The 17,496-nt window shown below is 21.2% G+C and overlaps 1 protein-coding gene across 6 annotated transcripts in view; it reads left to right on the top strand.

The window, feature by feature from the left end:
• Positions 1-1,415: 1,415 nt before the first annotated feature.
• LOC129615297 (protein abrupt) overlaps positions 1,416-17,496 on the top strand; it is a 234,415-nt gene continuing 218,334 nt past the window's right edge. For 5 of the 6 annotated variants that reach the window (XM_055530430.1, XM_055530426.1, XM_055530429.1 and 2 more), the window contains exons 1-2: positions 1,416-1,467; positions 3,263-4,039. The gene's annotated coding sequence lies outside the window, so the exon portion shown is untranslated. Of the gene's footprint in view, positions 1,468-2,489; positions 2,613-3,262; positions 4,040-17,496 lie in introns of those variants that run through there. The other variant, XM_055530427.1, reaches the window with a different exon arrangement.

Here is a 17,496-nt window from a genome sequence, read left to right as displayed (position 1 = left end):
TTGCATTGAATGAGCGATTGGTTAAATTTAAGAAGGTATGAAATGAATAATAGAAATAAACAAAGAAAAAAAAAATTACGAAAAAATAAATAAAGTAAAAATTGAAGAAAATATATAAGGAGAAGAAATAACCAAAAAAAAAAAAATTATTAAGTGTAGAAAAGAATCTTATACAAATAATATTAGAAGCGAAATAACTAAAAAAAAAAAGAACTAAATATATAATATTGAAATTACTTAAAATTTTAAGTAGTACAAGGTGATTCATTTTGTTTAAATTTAATTGATTTCATATTGATTTCAAAGAATGTAATTTATTTTTTTTTCTATATGTAAATTTTAACTCAATTACAACTTAATTAAATTTTACATAATCAATTAGAAAATGAGATCTTATTTGTCCGTCGTAAATTTTGAAATCGCTATTTTAGTAATTTTCCAATATCCTTTTCTGGTTGTTCTCATAACACATGTCATTATTTCAAAAATGTTTTAAAGGAAAGAACATACAAAATTACATTAAAATATAAAAATAATTGTCTCCCACAGATAAGAATTGCCCAACTAAGCGAAAAAAAATTACATTAGTATTGCGATTAATTTCCGCTCACCAAAATTAAATGTGATTTTTTTTAGTTGGTTTGTGTGTTTTCATTAGTTTTAAATTTCTACATTTTTATTTCTACATTGTAAACATCCAAATTATCCTCTCAAATCCTTTTCAAAAATTTTCATAATTTACAAATACACGATTAATATTACATTGAATTTTTTTTTTCGGATTTGTAATACTTAATTATTATACATTGATTTCAGTTAATAATGTGAGAGAGTAGGTTTGTACCTCTAATACACAAGAAAATAGTTATTTTCTGTCAATTTTTGCTATTATTCTTTCTCAATAGTTTTCTTTTACTTATTATTTTCTTTCCTTTTAGTTTTTTTTTGTTTTTTTTTGATATTCTGCCTTTTGAATTTTTATTTTTATTTTACTTCTTCAATTTTAATTTTCTTATATTATTCTTTTTTTGTTTATTTTATTATTATTATTTTTATTTCATGCGCAGGTTAGTATAATGATTATGATATTGATTATGATAATAATAATGATATTGATATTGATGATGATGATGATGATGATGATGAGAAATGTATGTACATAAAGTGAAGTAAGAAAAAAAAAACCAAAAATTATTTTATTTTAGTATTCTTTTTTTTTATTTTTCTCTGTGTATTATAATGCTGTTGTTATTGTTGTTGCTATTTTCTTTTTCGTTTTACTTGATTGTTTTTTTTTTTTTTGTTAATTTTTTGTTTTTTTTTGTGATTATTTTATATTATTTTTGTTTTATAGTATTTTTGAGTATGTACTCTCTGTGTAAATTTAAAGATACTTTTAGTGTTCAGTACATATTTAGCAATCAGGCGGGTAACAAGCAAAAAAGTTCAATTGTTTTCGCTTGAATTGTATGTAGTGTCATAAATTTTATACATACACTTACACACACATATTTGTATACATGTTTTTTTTTTTTTAAATGTAAATGAAATGTATTTTCTATTATTATAAGTAACATAAATATAAAATAATATTTTTAATGTGTTTTAATTGAAATAAAAAAAAATTTTTTTTTTATATAAAACAATAAAAGATAAATAAGTCGTTTCTTTTTCCTAATTAATTTACAAATGTGTAAATGCATAATAAATATTAAATATTTTAAATTGTACATTTAAATGAAATTTATATAAAAATAAAATAAAAATTTTAATAGAAAATAATTAGAAAAAAAATTAAATTTGCATAATTATATGAAAAAGGATTGTAATAAAACAAAAAATATTTTCATAATTTCAAATTAATTTTAAAATTTGATTTTATTCAATTTTTCGTTTTTTCTTTTCTAAAATTCATATATGAATTTGCCTCTTATAAGAAACAGAAAACAAAATACAAGAAAAACAACATTTTTTTTTTCTACGTGTTAATTAAAACTTAATTAGGTTATATGTCAGTTACATTTATACACATACATTATATATATATAATGATAATTTAAAGAATATTATTAAAACAAAGATTTCAAATAAAATACAATAAATTTTTTTAATTTTTTATATATAAAAATATATTATAGATTTGTAAAGATATTTAAAAAGTTAAATTTTAAATGAAAGTGGTGCGAACATTGTGAACATAAAATAAAAATAAATTTAATTATTTAAATTTATTAATATTATTTATAATTAATTATATAACCAAATTAAATTATTATTACTGCAAATGCATTATACGGATAATAGAAATTATATAAGAAAAAAAATTGTTTTTTTTTTTTTTGAGAAATTTGACGAATCAATAAATCAAACTGAAAATTTTTATTAATAAAACAATTTAATAATAAAATAATTTAAATATAATTCAATCCAAACAGAAAAATATAAATAAAATAATTTCATATATAAAATAATAATATTAATTAAAAATCAATTAATAAGAAAAATTATAAAGAGCAAAAACTATACTATATAAAATCCAATTTAAAATGAAAAAAGATTTATAATTCTTGCTAATATATATATATACAATATAAAAAATAATAATAGAAAAGGTGTGTGTTTTCTTCTTAAATTTTCTTTTCTTATTTTCAAATTTTTTCACTTTATCCAATAATTCAATATACAAAAATATATAGTCAAAATCAGAAGTGAAAATTATTCCAAATATATAAAAATATTAATAATAATAACAATAGTAATTAAAATAATCATTTATTTTTTAATTTAATTATTATTAATTTAAAATTCGCAATAAGAACGAAATGTAAATTTCCATAATAATTCTTTCGTATATAAATTAAATCGTATTTCGCATGTAAAATTTCTTACGTTTCTTATGTGTTTAGCAATTTGTTTTTCTTTTTAAATAAAAATTATTTTCTATAATTAATTTTAATTCTTGATATCCTATTAAAATAAAAACGATTAGTTTTATTTATTTTTTTTTTATTTTTTGCGTTTTCTTGTTCATTTTTTTTTTTTATTTATTATAATTTTACTTTATTTATTTATTTATTATGATTATTTTTGTTTTTGCTCTTCCCAATTAATGTGACATTTTCCAACAAAATATAAATACAAATAATAATAACAATACACGTATATATATTAATTATATAAAATTTTATTTATATATTATATATATATATATATATTTTACGTATATAATGCAAATACTTATACATATACATATTTTATATAGAAAAAGCAGTGAAATAGCTATTCATCTATAATAAAATATATAATTTGTACTATAATTACGTTATATCGTAACATAACTGCACTAGAACTGCAATATAGATAAATAGAAAAAAAGCAAAAAAAAAATAATAAAATAAAGAGAAAAAAAAAACACAGAGAGAAAAAAAATAAAATAAGTAAAACTACATATTATTAAAAAATTGTACACTGTAAGAAAAACCAAAAAAAAAAAAAAAGATTTTAAAATAAAAATTGTGTAAAAATTTTTGACAAAAAAAATAAAACAAGTAAATAATATTTTTAACAAAAAAAAAAAATATTGTTTTGCCAAAAATTAATTTTTTTTTTTTTGTAAATATTATTCTCCAACTAATTACATAATAATTCCCAATGTGCATCTAACATTTACTTAAAAAAATAAAAAAAAAAAATTTGTAAAAAAGAAAAATATTTGTAGCATTGTTTTCTGATGTGCAAAACTTCATACTATACATACAAGTATACTATTTTATATGCTAAGAGCATACTATTGTAAATTAAATATTTTTAATAATATTATATACTTTGTAAACCATAAAATAACTATTTATAAAAAAATTTGAAGGATTTATAAAAATAAGAACAAAATATAATAAAGAACTAGATCAATGAGATTAATGTATACGCACGCCAATCAACAGAAATTCATCTTTATCTATTTATATAATCGTGAAATGTACATCATCAATAATATTTTAGTAATGTGCATAACATTATTATAAATATTTATTAAATAACGGTAAATATATTTGAATTACATATACTATTTTATTATTTTTAAAAATTTTTGCATAATTTTGAGTAATTTGTAATAATTATTGGGTCCCATTTTAAGAGTCATGTCACATACCGAATAATAATGACATAGCAATTATCTTATTCTGGCTGTCACAAATTACGCCATACTAATTTGACATCCGGTGACATATACATAATTTCGCGGAATTCTGAAACTCATGTCTATACTTTACATTAAACATTTACTTATATCTAATGGTTGATGTGATAGCTTAAAAGTTATGGAATGATTCAAACAAGCTTAAGCATAAAAATAAGATATAAGTTATTAAAATAAATATATTCTATCCTATCATACTGCCCATTAATATAAGGTTTTTAAAGTAATAATGACTCCTTTGATGTACTAGGTTCAACTGGGAAAAGTGCTCTATTTCGTTCACACTTTTATTACCACATTGTTCTACATATTTGGAAAATAATCTAAATATATTTTCTAAAAAAATGTTCACATATGTGGAAAATATTTCTGTAGTAAAAATTAACTTGAAATTATTTTCCGCAACACACTTTTTCTGCATAAGAAATAATGAGATGGTTTTAAAAGTATTTAGATAATTTGGAAGTACCAAGAGAAATCATTAAAGTCTGCTCTTTTTTTACATTTTACACTTGTCAGTGTTTGAATAGGCAAATTATACATCAGTCAATATTTAATTGATTTGTATAATAATATATACTGAACAAGACTCTCTATATATGTTATTAGTTTAATCAACGGCCTAGCTATATATAGTAATAATACGAGTATATGCATATTAATTTGATCAGTTAAGAAAATGTGCTCGTATTCGGCACAGAAAATTCTTTATTACTTTTTTGTTAAATAATAATTGATTCAATCTTGTAATACGAATTTTAGAATTTTATTTAGAATTTTTTTTTCTAATTTGGATTCGAACAGTTTCTATTTCGTCTATTTAGTTAGATTCTATATAAGGTAATGGAACTTAGATGAAAATCATAAAACTTGTTCTTTTAAATTAGAAAAATTTGAATTTGCTTTCAAACGAATTTAAAATTAATTTTAATAAAATACAATGTGAAATTTATTTTTAATTAAATTAGTATCTAGAATATTAAAAATCTTGTTAAAAACTAATTTTTTACATAATATTAAAATAACCGAGTCAAGTTTTTAGATGTTACAATATATTTTTTCAATAATAGATTGAATTTTGTTACGTTTATGTGATATCGCGTTTGGTTTTTGAGATTAACCTTCATACAACATGTATTCACGTTTAGTTAAATATTTTTAAGATCTTTAAAACTCTGGTATAAGCATACCCCAGTTTAGCCTGAGAAATAGATTATATTAAAAAAATTCATACCAAAATTGGAGCACTAATTAGATTTTTTCAATTTCTGCTCCCAAATTTTGGAAAAATAAATTTTTGGCAAGTAAGCATTCCTATTTAACAGCAATTATTTGTGACAAAATCAAAACTAAATATAGGATCACAATTAAACGGCTTTTAATTCACATAAAAGTTTTTACTATTTTTTTTTTCAAACTGAAAATTGTAGTAAATGCATGTTTTATGTAATAATTCGGTATACAATTGCAATAGTTTACTGCGAAATCAGAATATTGAATCGGAACCCGTTAACAATGCTATAGCCAGCAAGCCTAGCCTATCTATATATAAATGCTATACAATAACATTACAACAGCCAAAAATTATTTATGTAAAAGTCGAGAAATAGCCCACATTTGACTGGCGTAATACAATTATATAAATTTATTATATAATGCTTAGCATAAAATTTGTATAAATTTCTTAAAACTTCTTCCCACATTTAATTTTAAAAACGATTTTTTTTCTTATTTATTTCAATTACGTTAATAAATTTATAATTTAATACTTAACTTATATTTAAAAATTTTATATAATGTACTTATATTAATACGCAAAATACTAGTAGAATTTCATTAAAATTAGCACCTACGCGTACTAATAAAACAGAACAAAGAAAAATAAAAATATCCAAAAAATTTATGATTCACGACTAAAAATGTTCATTTTTATTAATAAAAATAAAATAATCATTAAGGTATTTTTTTTTTTTAATTCATCAATAATTAAAATTCTGGTTTTTGATTTAAAATTTTTTTTCGCAGTAATTTGAACAATTACTGAGAAAAATTAATTTTATTGTGAACTGAACGAAAAGAAATTTTTTTTTTTTTGAGAAAAAATCATTTTAGCGTCGGCAAAACATACAATTTTTTAGTACAAATTCTTGTACTCCATTTAATTTTAATCGAATTAATAAAGTTTAACTAAGGAATTTTTTGCAGTGTATCAAATCTAGTTCATTTACAATGCATCTAAAATTCTATATAACTTTTAACGTTTTTTTTTATTTTGCTGTTTTTTTTTTTTTTGCATTCTTACCTATATTTTTTTCTCTATATAAACGTGTATAGCTACATCTATGACAATATTGTGTAGTATTATCTTTCATAGTTATGTTTCTATGATAGTAAAATTTTAATTCTATATAGGATTTCTATATAAAAAAAAATAATATAATAATAATAATAAAAATAATAAGGCAACGAAAAAAAAAAAATTGCAACAAAAAAAAATCCTAAAAAATGAAAGAGTGAGACGAAAACAAAAAAAAAAAGCACACAAACAAAAAAAAACCTATAAAAGATGTGCACTTTGAAATGAACGTACAATCAGATCTACATTCATACATATATGCACATTATAAATAATGTACGTATAAAATGTTACATATAAATTATTGTATGTATAAGTGTATGTATATATGTATATGAATTGTACGTGCATATAACGGTTGAAAAGGAAATTGCAAAATCAAAGTGGGTGAAAAACAAAACAAGGAGAAAAAAAACACAGAGTATGAGAAAAAAAGAATTAGAGAACAAAAAAAAAAAAATTAATATTTTTTTTTTTAACCATGGCTATCTAAAATAATTCCATAACTTCTATTCTAAATCATAAATAATAAAATAAAAGTATATATGGAAAATTTTTACAAAAATTCTAAATAAAATAAAATAGACAATAAATAAAATTTAGAAAAAAAAAATCACCCTGAATTTTGAATGGAATTCACATTAAATTAAAAGTTAATAATAAAATCAATTCTTCGAATTGACCAAAAAAGAGCGAAAAATTTACAAAAAGTTTTCGCTAAAATTAATTCTGAATTTACTCAAAAAATATTCAAATTTTAAATTTCATTTTTAGAAAATTAATAAAAATTTTTCAGTGTATTTTACGATAAAATACAAAAAATTCTTTTTTTTTTTTTTTAAATATTGGAAGGGATATTAGAAATAATTATTCGAAATTCGGTAAATAAGGGTCATTAATTTTGACATGTTGTTTCTACTAAAAATATTACGGTAAGATTCAATTTAAAAATTTGTTACTGAGAGAAATAGGTGCAAAGAGATTTCAAAGTATATTTGTCGAATTTAAATTGCAATTTTCAAAAATATGAAAAAGATTTTGTGATACTCGTATGTTTGATAAATTTGGTAATTAATTATAACACAATTATACGATTCAATAATTACAACTTCAATTATACGAGTCGGCTATTATACAATTTCAATGACTAAATTTAATATTTCTTAAAGTAGTTGAAGAAATTTAGTACATACTAAAAATTGTTAATAAATTTCTATAGAAAAAATTTATACAACATAAATTTAATATGTTTAGAGAAATTCACATTTTTTTGAATATATTATTTAATACTGAGAAACCTTTACAAATTTTTAATAATTTAGACTCGTTATTTAAGTTTATGTGCACGAAGAACGAAGGATTTTTAATATTAAAAATGCTATTAATAAATCACAATAATATGATCTTTAATATTAAGAAAATGATAAAAAATTAAAATCGAATTTACCCAAAATTTAAATAACATTAAATTTTAAATCGAAAATACTGTTCTCAAAAGCACTATCAGTAGGTCATAATTTGACTTGACTATTCCGTGTAATAAAGAAACACTTCTAGTTATCGCAACAGAGATGAAAATGTAAGAGCAATTAACGTTATAACTTTTGGATTGGGAATAATAAATAAATCTCGTATGGAAAACTAATTTGAAATATAGATTTATATAGATTTGATTCTAAGATTATTGTTATTATTCAATATAAAAGTAATATGAAAATAGTTTTATGTAATATCAAATACAAGACGTTGCATATAGAAAAATTAAAAAATTTTTTATTATTTTTTTATTAGCTAAACCAAAGCTAAGCTTTAACAATTACATGAAAAATTAATAACACCGACTTTTAACACAAAAGCTAAATTCAATCTCCTATAAAATTTTATATGCAAAATTATATTTTATATTTTGATCTTAATTTTTGATCTCTAAAGTAGTTTCTTTTAGACTGAAACCTTACCAACACCATGCTCGTTTTTTTTTTTTTTTGAAATTGAATGAAAAATCTGTTTGCATAGTAGCTTACATTTCCTTATTTATTATTATTTGTCGTTATCAATTATTTAATTAAATATAATTGGTTCCTTATTATTTAAAATACATTCGTACTTTTTAAGTTCCGATGTTAGAGATTAAAATTTTTCATGTTTTCATTTCATATTTTATTCCTTAAAAATTTAAAATGAATTGAAAAGAATAAGAAAATTTTTGTAAGAGATAAAATGAATCATCCAATTCTATACGGTAAAATAAATTTACGAGTGTACAATTAATCTTGTTACTATGTGCGATTAATCGCATGTAATGTTAATATTATTGAGATTTCCAAAATTATTAATTTTTTTTTTTTAATTTTATGAAAAATTGCATTATATTGATTCTTTTCCAATTAAAAATTTCTTCGCCAAATTTCTACACTATTTCGATTATTTATAATTTTTACTTTATTATCATGCATCTATACCTTCAAATATCCTTTATCCCTATATGAACAGTTTGAACCCCTTCTTTTAATTTGAAATTCATTCCCATATACAAACAGACAGACAAAAATAATAAAATCATAATTTTTATTATTAATTTCGAAAAAGTTTAATAACATTTTTTATATTTTAATTTTATTTATTTTTTTTACATTGATGTCTTTTTTATCTAATTTTTTTTGTTTTTCTAAAATACGTTAAAAAAAAAAACAAGTAAAATAACAAAATAAATGAAATCCGCCTGTTTACTTGTTGTTGTTGTTATTTTTTAACATAATGAAAACGCATTGAAGTCTTTCACACATTGTTTTAATTTTTTCTTTTTTTTTTCTGTTTTTTTTTTTCTAATTCTATACGTAATACTTATACACATATGTATGTGTATATATATATTCCTTTATATAATTTACATATTTATATTCATACCTAAATAATAATATTTTTTTTTGTTTTTATTTTACTCCCGTTATTTTTACTATTAATATTTGATTGTGCAATATGCTCTTACAAAATAACAGTTACAATATGTAAATAATATGACTATAACATAAAAAAAAAGAAGAAAACATAATAAAATATAAAAAAAAATTTGAACTAAAAGAGAAAAAAAAAAAAGACACACATAAAATGTAATTAATAAATATGTAGGTACGTACATAAAATGTATTCAACCTATCTAAATCAACATATGTATGTACAAAAATACACCTTGTTCCATCAATACCATAGAGTTTTAATTCAAAAAATATATAGTTTTGAGAAAATTACAAAAAGAGTTCAAAACCTACAAAATATGGTCCGATTATGAATGAAATATTTTAAAATAAATTCCTGAAATGAAGAATGTCTGAGCAAAGATTTAAAAATTTAATTCAACATAACTTTTCGGAAACAACAGATATTTACATTTTAAGCTTTTAAATATGCTAAACTGAAAAATTCTACGTTTACGAGTAGACTTATACTCTCTTGTGGATTAATTTGATTTTTTTTAATTTTTATAGACGTAGATGTAATTATATATTAAGTGTTTCAACGACTTAATGACTTGCGTCTCTTTGTACATTGCAGTGACTTTTTCATAATCTTTTGGGCTATTTACATAATTTAAATACAGTTCTCTTCAATTAATTGTAATAAGCTTTATTTTTGTTTTTAATTGAACGAAAAACAGCTAAAACAAACTTCCATCATTCTTTTAATTGTACTATACCCTTCAATTTAAAATCCACTCAAATTGTTTTTTTAGTATTAGAGTATATAAAAATGTATGGAGAATTCTCATTTCTACTGATCTGTTAAAAAATTTAAGTAAATAGCATATAAAAATTAAAATTAAAGCTCATCGTATTCAATAAACAACCAATGGGAAAATTGACAATTTTTGGGATTTTTGTTTGTGCGTTCACAATTTTAAATTTGACCATTTAGATATTTTTTATTATATGCAATCTCTTTTTTGTAGTCGCTTGTTCAACTTAGGATATCCATTTTACCTATGCCTAGTGAAATTAAAAAAATTCGTTTTGTAACACTAATTCTTCAATAAAAACGCGATTTTTATAAATAACTTACCCGTCTATAATAGAATCAAAAAATTATGCTTTTAACATAGTCAGTACATTAAATAATGCTCCTGCTTCTAATGCTAATGCTTTAAAATAATAAAAGTGACTGATTTTAGAATTACACCCTTTTGCACATTGAATTTTACTATTTAACCCTTTGTAGACGATAAACATTTACATTTTAAGTATTTTAACATGTCAAACTCAAAAATAAAATTTTTTTAACTTACACCTCTTTTCAATTCCAATTTAAATATGCAATATTAATATAAGTGTACCAATATTATAATAAAAATATACATATATGTATGTATGATTTTGAATGCAATATAAAATAATAAATTTATTAAATAAAAATAAAAATTAAAATAACAAAAACGAAAACAAAAAAAAAAAATTAGAATTTATTTTATTTTACGTGCATGTTTTTTAATGCATTTATTTGTTTTTGCCCATGTCTGTAGCAACATTTTGTTGTTTCTTTTTTTTTTGTAATTTTTTTTTCTGCAATTTTATTGTTATTTTTATTTTTTTTTGTGTATAGAAAATATTTATAAAATTTAATTTTAGCAGCACACAATTACAATGTTGCAACAACTAATCAATATTTTTTGTCTCGTTTTATTATATGTGTGTCCTTTTTATTTTTATTGTTATTATTTTTTTTTAATTATATTATTTCTATAACTTAATTAGAAATTTTTTTTTTTTTTTTTAGTTTTAACTACAATTTTTTATTAAAATTCCATTCCTATTTTTGTATTATACAAAAAACAAAAAAAAAATTAGTATTTTTAATGGCATTAAAGTTTTTATATGTTTATTTATGAATATACTCTACACACATATACACATATGTTAAATTATATAAGGATATTTAGATATTATGTACAATAAAAATGAACTTTTTAAATTTAAAATAAATAGAAAATATGCAAAAAAAAAAAATACATATGTTACATTGTAAATTAATTTTGTTTTAAAACATTAATTTAAATAACTTTTTTTTTCTCTACTTAGTTTCAATATATTGTACGAGAATATACAATAAATTTTTAAATTCTTAATTTTGTACAATGCATATACATATACATATATTTAATAAAAATAATAAAAAACTTTTGTATTTAGATTTTTAGAATTCAAATTACGTACTTGTTTAAATTTAAATAAATTTTAATAAAATAATAGAAAAAATTAAAAGAGAGCCAGGATTTTTGTAGTTAATAACCTTTATGATCTAAAATAATAAAATTCTAATCTATTCTAGTATGTCAGAGTTTTTCATATCAAACGTGATACATGCTTTTAATTGTTTTTTTATTTGATTTAAATTCTAGCAAAAATTTAATCCTGTCGCATATATGAATATATAGAGATAGAGCGTCATTCAACCCTTATAAGCAAAATATATAGAGCGCCAATCAATCCATTATATAAAACAAAAATGCATAAATAATATTTGAAATTTAAACCCTCAATATGCTAAAAATTGTCTTTTAACTTAACAATTAAATCAATATTTCAGAACCAAATCATTTAAGAAATTTGAAATATTCTTGAAAAATATTTTATTTAATTTTAATTAGTAAAAAGTATTTTATGAATTTCTTGATCAATTCGTTGAAGTAAACTAAAAAAATTACTTCTTTTGAAAGATTTAATTTTTTTCTGATTAAAAAGATTTTAATTTAGAGCTTAATTGGACAGCCATTTCAAATTATATGGAATAAATCTTTCAATTTTCACCTAAAAATATGCAAATTTCTAATTTCATTTGAAATAATTTACTTATGGAAACCTTGCTACAACAATATAAAATTGCTTCTAACGCAGTAAGAAAAATTAAAAATATTAAAAATGAGAATTATTTGCACTCAAATATAAAATAATGGTGAATAGCTTGACAATATTTGAATAAATAGCAAAACTAGGGAGTTAAAATGAAAGATTTAACAAAAAATTAATTATTTTCATATGAATATCAAATTTCTTACGAAATCCACCTTCATATTTGAATTAAATTTCAAAAAAATTTTTAAGGAATTTCAAATATTTTAAAATTACGTATAAAAATGAAGAAAAAAATCAAAATACATATATTAATAATTCATCAAATAAATTCAAATATCAATTTTCTACTTTAAGATCACTTACCATTTAAAATATTAATATTTGAATATAATGTTTAAGAGGCAGCAGCACAACTATTAAGATTAATATCAATTAAAGTTTTCTACCATATTTATTTCGTATTGGAATAAATTTCAAATTTTTTATAAAATTTCATCAAAATTTAAATATAATTTTGTCAGTTTTTATGAATGCTCACTTTACAAAACTCCAATATTTTTATGGTATCTAAATTTATATTTAATGTACATATTTTATTGTTAACGCGTTTAATTTGCAAATTTTATATATGTACATTATAAATAAATATTTCAACAAAGATTTATTGTTTAGTTATGCACGAAAATTAGGTGAATATAAAATGTAAAATAAGGCAAAAAAAAATTTCTTTTATGCTATATATGCGTTTCTTTTTCGCTTAAAAATTAATTTCATATTGTGAACCTTAACAAAAAATATTAATTTTAATTAAAGTTTACGAAATTATTTTAAAAATATTAATATTAATGTGGTTTGAAGTAAATTTTACAATTTGATTTAAGAAAAGGTTTATTTAAATTTCATCGTATTAAAAGATGTCATTTTCCGCAGTATTTATTGACAATCAAGAGAAATAACAAAAAAAAATTTGGAATTTTTAAGGAAAAATGGAAATTTTTTTTTTACTAGCGTCGATGAAATTTTATTCTATTCAGTGCTATAACATTTGTAAGGTAAATGGCCCTTTACCAGTATGTCACCTGTAATTTGAGCAATTTTCAAACAAATCACTTATGCATTAGCCTTTAAAAACATGCGAAAAAAAAACTAAAATGACAATCAATTGCGTTAGCAACATATGTTGGAATTTATGACGCTAGCGTCATGTTGCCTTGGGATTCATGACTAACGTCAGTTGCATGCATTTCACATTACTGGGAAAGGCCCAATCTCTAAGAAGTAAAAAATTATCTTAGAAGTAGAAATAGAATCGAAAATGGATAAAGATTTTGCTAATATAGACATGTCTTAGAAAAATATTGAGCAACAAATTGAAAAAATTTCAAAATAACAATTAAAAGTTAGAAACTAAGGAAAGTTAGTTACTAAGTTTATTTTATTCCTTTACTATATAGTTGGTTCTAAAAAGCAGGAGTCTGCATATGAAGGCATCTTTAGTAGAAAATTAAAAGACACTAATTAAAGAAAAATCTTTATTGTTTGGTGGTTTTTTTAAAACTAAAACGTAATTATTATATATAGTATATACAATATAGTATGGTGAAAGAAATTATGCTACGTGGTGAATATGCTGTTGTATCGTTAGATGGCGAGGAATATTTTATTTTCTTCTTTCGATAAATTATGTTAAGTTCCCATGCTATCATATCGGGTTTACAATCTTATTGCGTATAACACATTGAATATTTTACTATTAATTTGAAAGTAAAATTGCTATAGAAATAACAAAATACGAACAACAAACTTAACCACACTGCATTTACCATAGATTTTAAAAGAAGCAGATTAGGAAACTGTATACTAATTCAAAATGGAAATAAAAATATACACCCAACGAAAAAACATAAGTTAAATCACCAAAACCGACTTTGGTAAATTTTTTTGTATGGAGATTTTGAAACTAGTGTATACCAGCCAAGAGATTAGGAATATTACATGTGTTAATTAGGTAAAAAAATAAGCCAGATTGCACAAAAAAACTTGGGTAATATGTTTAGGAAACTAAGTTAAATATTCTAAGCTGTTTCAACTTATTCTTAGGTAATTTAACGTAGTATTATAATATAAGATTAGGTAATGATCTATTTATAAAATTACCTTAGACTATAAGTCAATTTTACCAAAGGTAAAAATTCTTAGGTGTTGCTACTTAGGCAATATTTCCTAGGAATAAGTTATTATTCCTAAAAACTAAGCTGAATTATAAGTTCAAAATATATTTCCTAAACTTATGCTAAATTAGCTTAGTTCTTAGGTAATTTTACTTATATACGCAGATATCAATTCACCTAAGTGCTTGGGTAATATTGCTTAGTACTAAGCTATAATTCCTAAAAATTAAACTTATATACAAGCTAATAATAAATTTGTTAAGTTTTATATTAAACCAGCTTAGTTCTTAGCTGATCTTACTTAAATTAAAGAAAGAAAAATGTGCATAGAAATTCAACTAACCGCTAAGGTAATTTTTGCAAGCTTTACATTTATCCAGCTAAGTTCTTAGGTGATTTTACTTATATAAAAAAAAGCACGTAGTTATCAATTCACCTAAGTGCTTGGGTAATATTCCAAAGTAGTGAGCTATAATTCCTAAAAACTAAACTGATATACAAGTTAATAATTATTTTGTTAAGATTTATATTAAATCAACTTAATTCTTAAGTGATTTAACTTAAATTAAAGAGAGAAAAATTTAGTTACAAATTCTTAGGCGCTAAGGTAATTTTTGCCAGCTTTACGTTTAACCAACTAAGTTTTTAGGTGATTTTACTCATACGAAAGAGAAATATAATTATCAAACCGCATAAGTACCTAAGTAATATTTCTTAATAGTAAGTTACAATTCTTAAATACTAAATTATATAAAAGAAGGGTATATCTATTACCTCACCTGAATGCTTAGTTAATATTGTCTATGAACAAGCTATAATTCCAAAAATATAAGTTGAATTATAAGTTGATAATAATTTTGCTAAGTTTTATGTCAAATCAGCTTAGTTGTTAGGTGGTTTTACTTATAGAAACAGAAGTACATTTAATTCGAAATGCAAATATTGAATCATCACGTGTCATTTTAAGAAATTGAAAAAAGAGAAAAAAAAAATAATAGAAATTTTTTACTTATGCTATAAAATATGCTCTTGCTAAAAAACCAACCCCATTCTAGCTTTTTTTATGCACATGTATTAATTTTGAAAATTTTGTCCTATAATTTGGATTCAAATATTTTAAGATATTTCCATAATAGGCAATTCACCTGCTGTTTAATTATTAAAGTGTTTTTTTTTTAAATAAACTTGATAAATAAATGGTTAAATTATGTTTCTAAATCTGTTGGCGTGTTCACCATGCATTATCCAAATTAAAAAGCCAAATTATGCGTTGTTTTGTTCAAAATCATCTATTTCCATACGAAATACGCCTGGTAAATAATTGACAATTTGATTTATTCAGCTTTGCAATTTCATATTGTAATTGAAAAATTAAATTTTTCAAACAACTTTTTCTAATTTTTTTTTCTTAAGCAAACTTTGTAAGTTGTTTCGAAAATAATTTTTTCTATAAATTTTCTACTCAGGTAGTAATAAAAAACAAAATATGAGTTGACTCTTAGTTTATCAATAATTATACATGTGATTAACAACTTTTGTAATAAAACTGAATTTTTATAATTATTCCGGACAGAAAAGGAGAACTTTTAAATAGAGAAAACAATTATTTCCTAAATTGTTACATTTTTAATGCAAGTGATCATTTTGTTAGTATACAGGAACTGTCCCTGCTTATAAATAAGAAAACATCACTGAATTATAAATTCATAACAATATTTCCAAATTTTATGTTAAATCAGCCAAGTTTTTAGGTGATTTTACTTATAGAAAGAGAAATACAGTTAATTCGGAATGCAAACGTTTAGTCACCACGTGGTCATTTTAAGAATAGAGGAAAAAAAAAAGCAAATAAAAATTTTTTGCTTGTGTTATCATAATAAAATTTTGTCCTATAATTTGGAATCACAAAGTTTAAGTCATTTCTGAAATCTGCAGGGGACGGCATAATAATTAAGTGCTCTTTTAACATAAACTTGATAAATAGGTTGCAATAAAAAAATAAAAGGAAATAACCAATGTCGTTTTTAAAACTTTCTTATAAACTTCTTTCTGAACGATGTAAATTAAAAAACTAAATTATTTTTACTTTCTAATATTTCCCCGTTAAAAATATTGATATTTTCGTTTGATTTTGAGGAAGACATTTTTTTATTTTTCACGAATTTTGATTACATTTAAAATTTCCAATATAATCAAAATTTTCCATTTTTTAAAAGATGTACATATACAATTCGTCAATTTCATTTATTCAGCTTTAAAAACTGTACAGCACATTTTGTAGGTGGTTTTCAATCATTCCAAATCTATTCTATAACTTTTCTATTAAGGCAGTATAATCAAAGAAAAAATATTAATTATTACATATAACAAAAAAACTTTATTTTAATACTTCAAATTTATATTATTATATAAATTGTCTGACTTATATAGATATTTATTGTAATATAGAAAACAGTCAACTTAAAATTTATGTTATTTATGTTACAACTTTTCGTATACTTAACATAGATATAAATAGAGGAAAAAAAATATTTCAGAATTTTTAGTTATCAGTGCAAGTGCTACTCTTGAACACATAGTAGAATCGCCTCTGCTTGTAAATATGTCATACCTAATTCCCAAAAATAAGCTGGTAAATTTATAACAATTTTGCCAAGTTTTATGTTAAATTAGCTAAGTTTTTAGGTGATTTTATACATGTATACGTACATACATATGTAAGAGAGAAAAGTGCAGTTATAACCAGGGTTACCATTCATGAAACAATTAATAGGTCAAATTGTAAAACAAAAGGGCCAAGATTAATAATGTGCTTAATTTTCGAATTAAAAAACTTATTGCTATTCTAATTGCAAATTTAATTCAAATTTTATATTACCATGCGTTTTTTATTTTGTTGTATGAGGTCTGAAAAATTTTCTGTTTATA

The sequence above is a fragment of the Condylostylus longicornis genome, unplaced genomic scaffold (assembly GCF_029603195.1).
Source record: "Condylostylus longicornis isolate FDR11 unplaced genomic scaffold, ASM2960319v2 ptg000135l, whole genome shotgun sequence".
NCBI lineage: Eukaryota > Metazoa > Arthropoda > Insecta > Diptera > Dolichopodidae > Condylostylus > Condylostylus longicornis.
The sequence above is the reverse complement of the archived record's forward strand: the minus strand, read 5'-3'. Positions and strand labels throughout refer to the sequence as shown.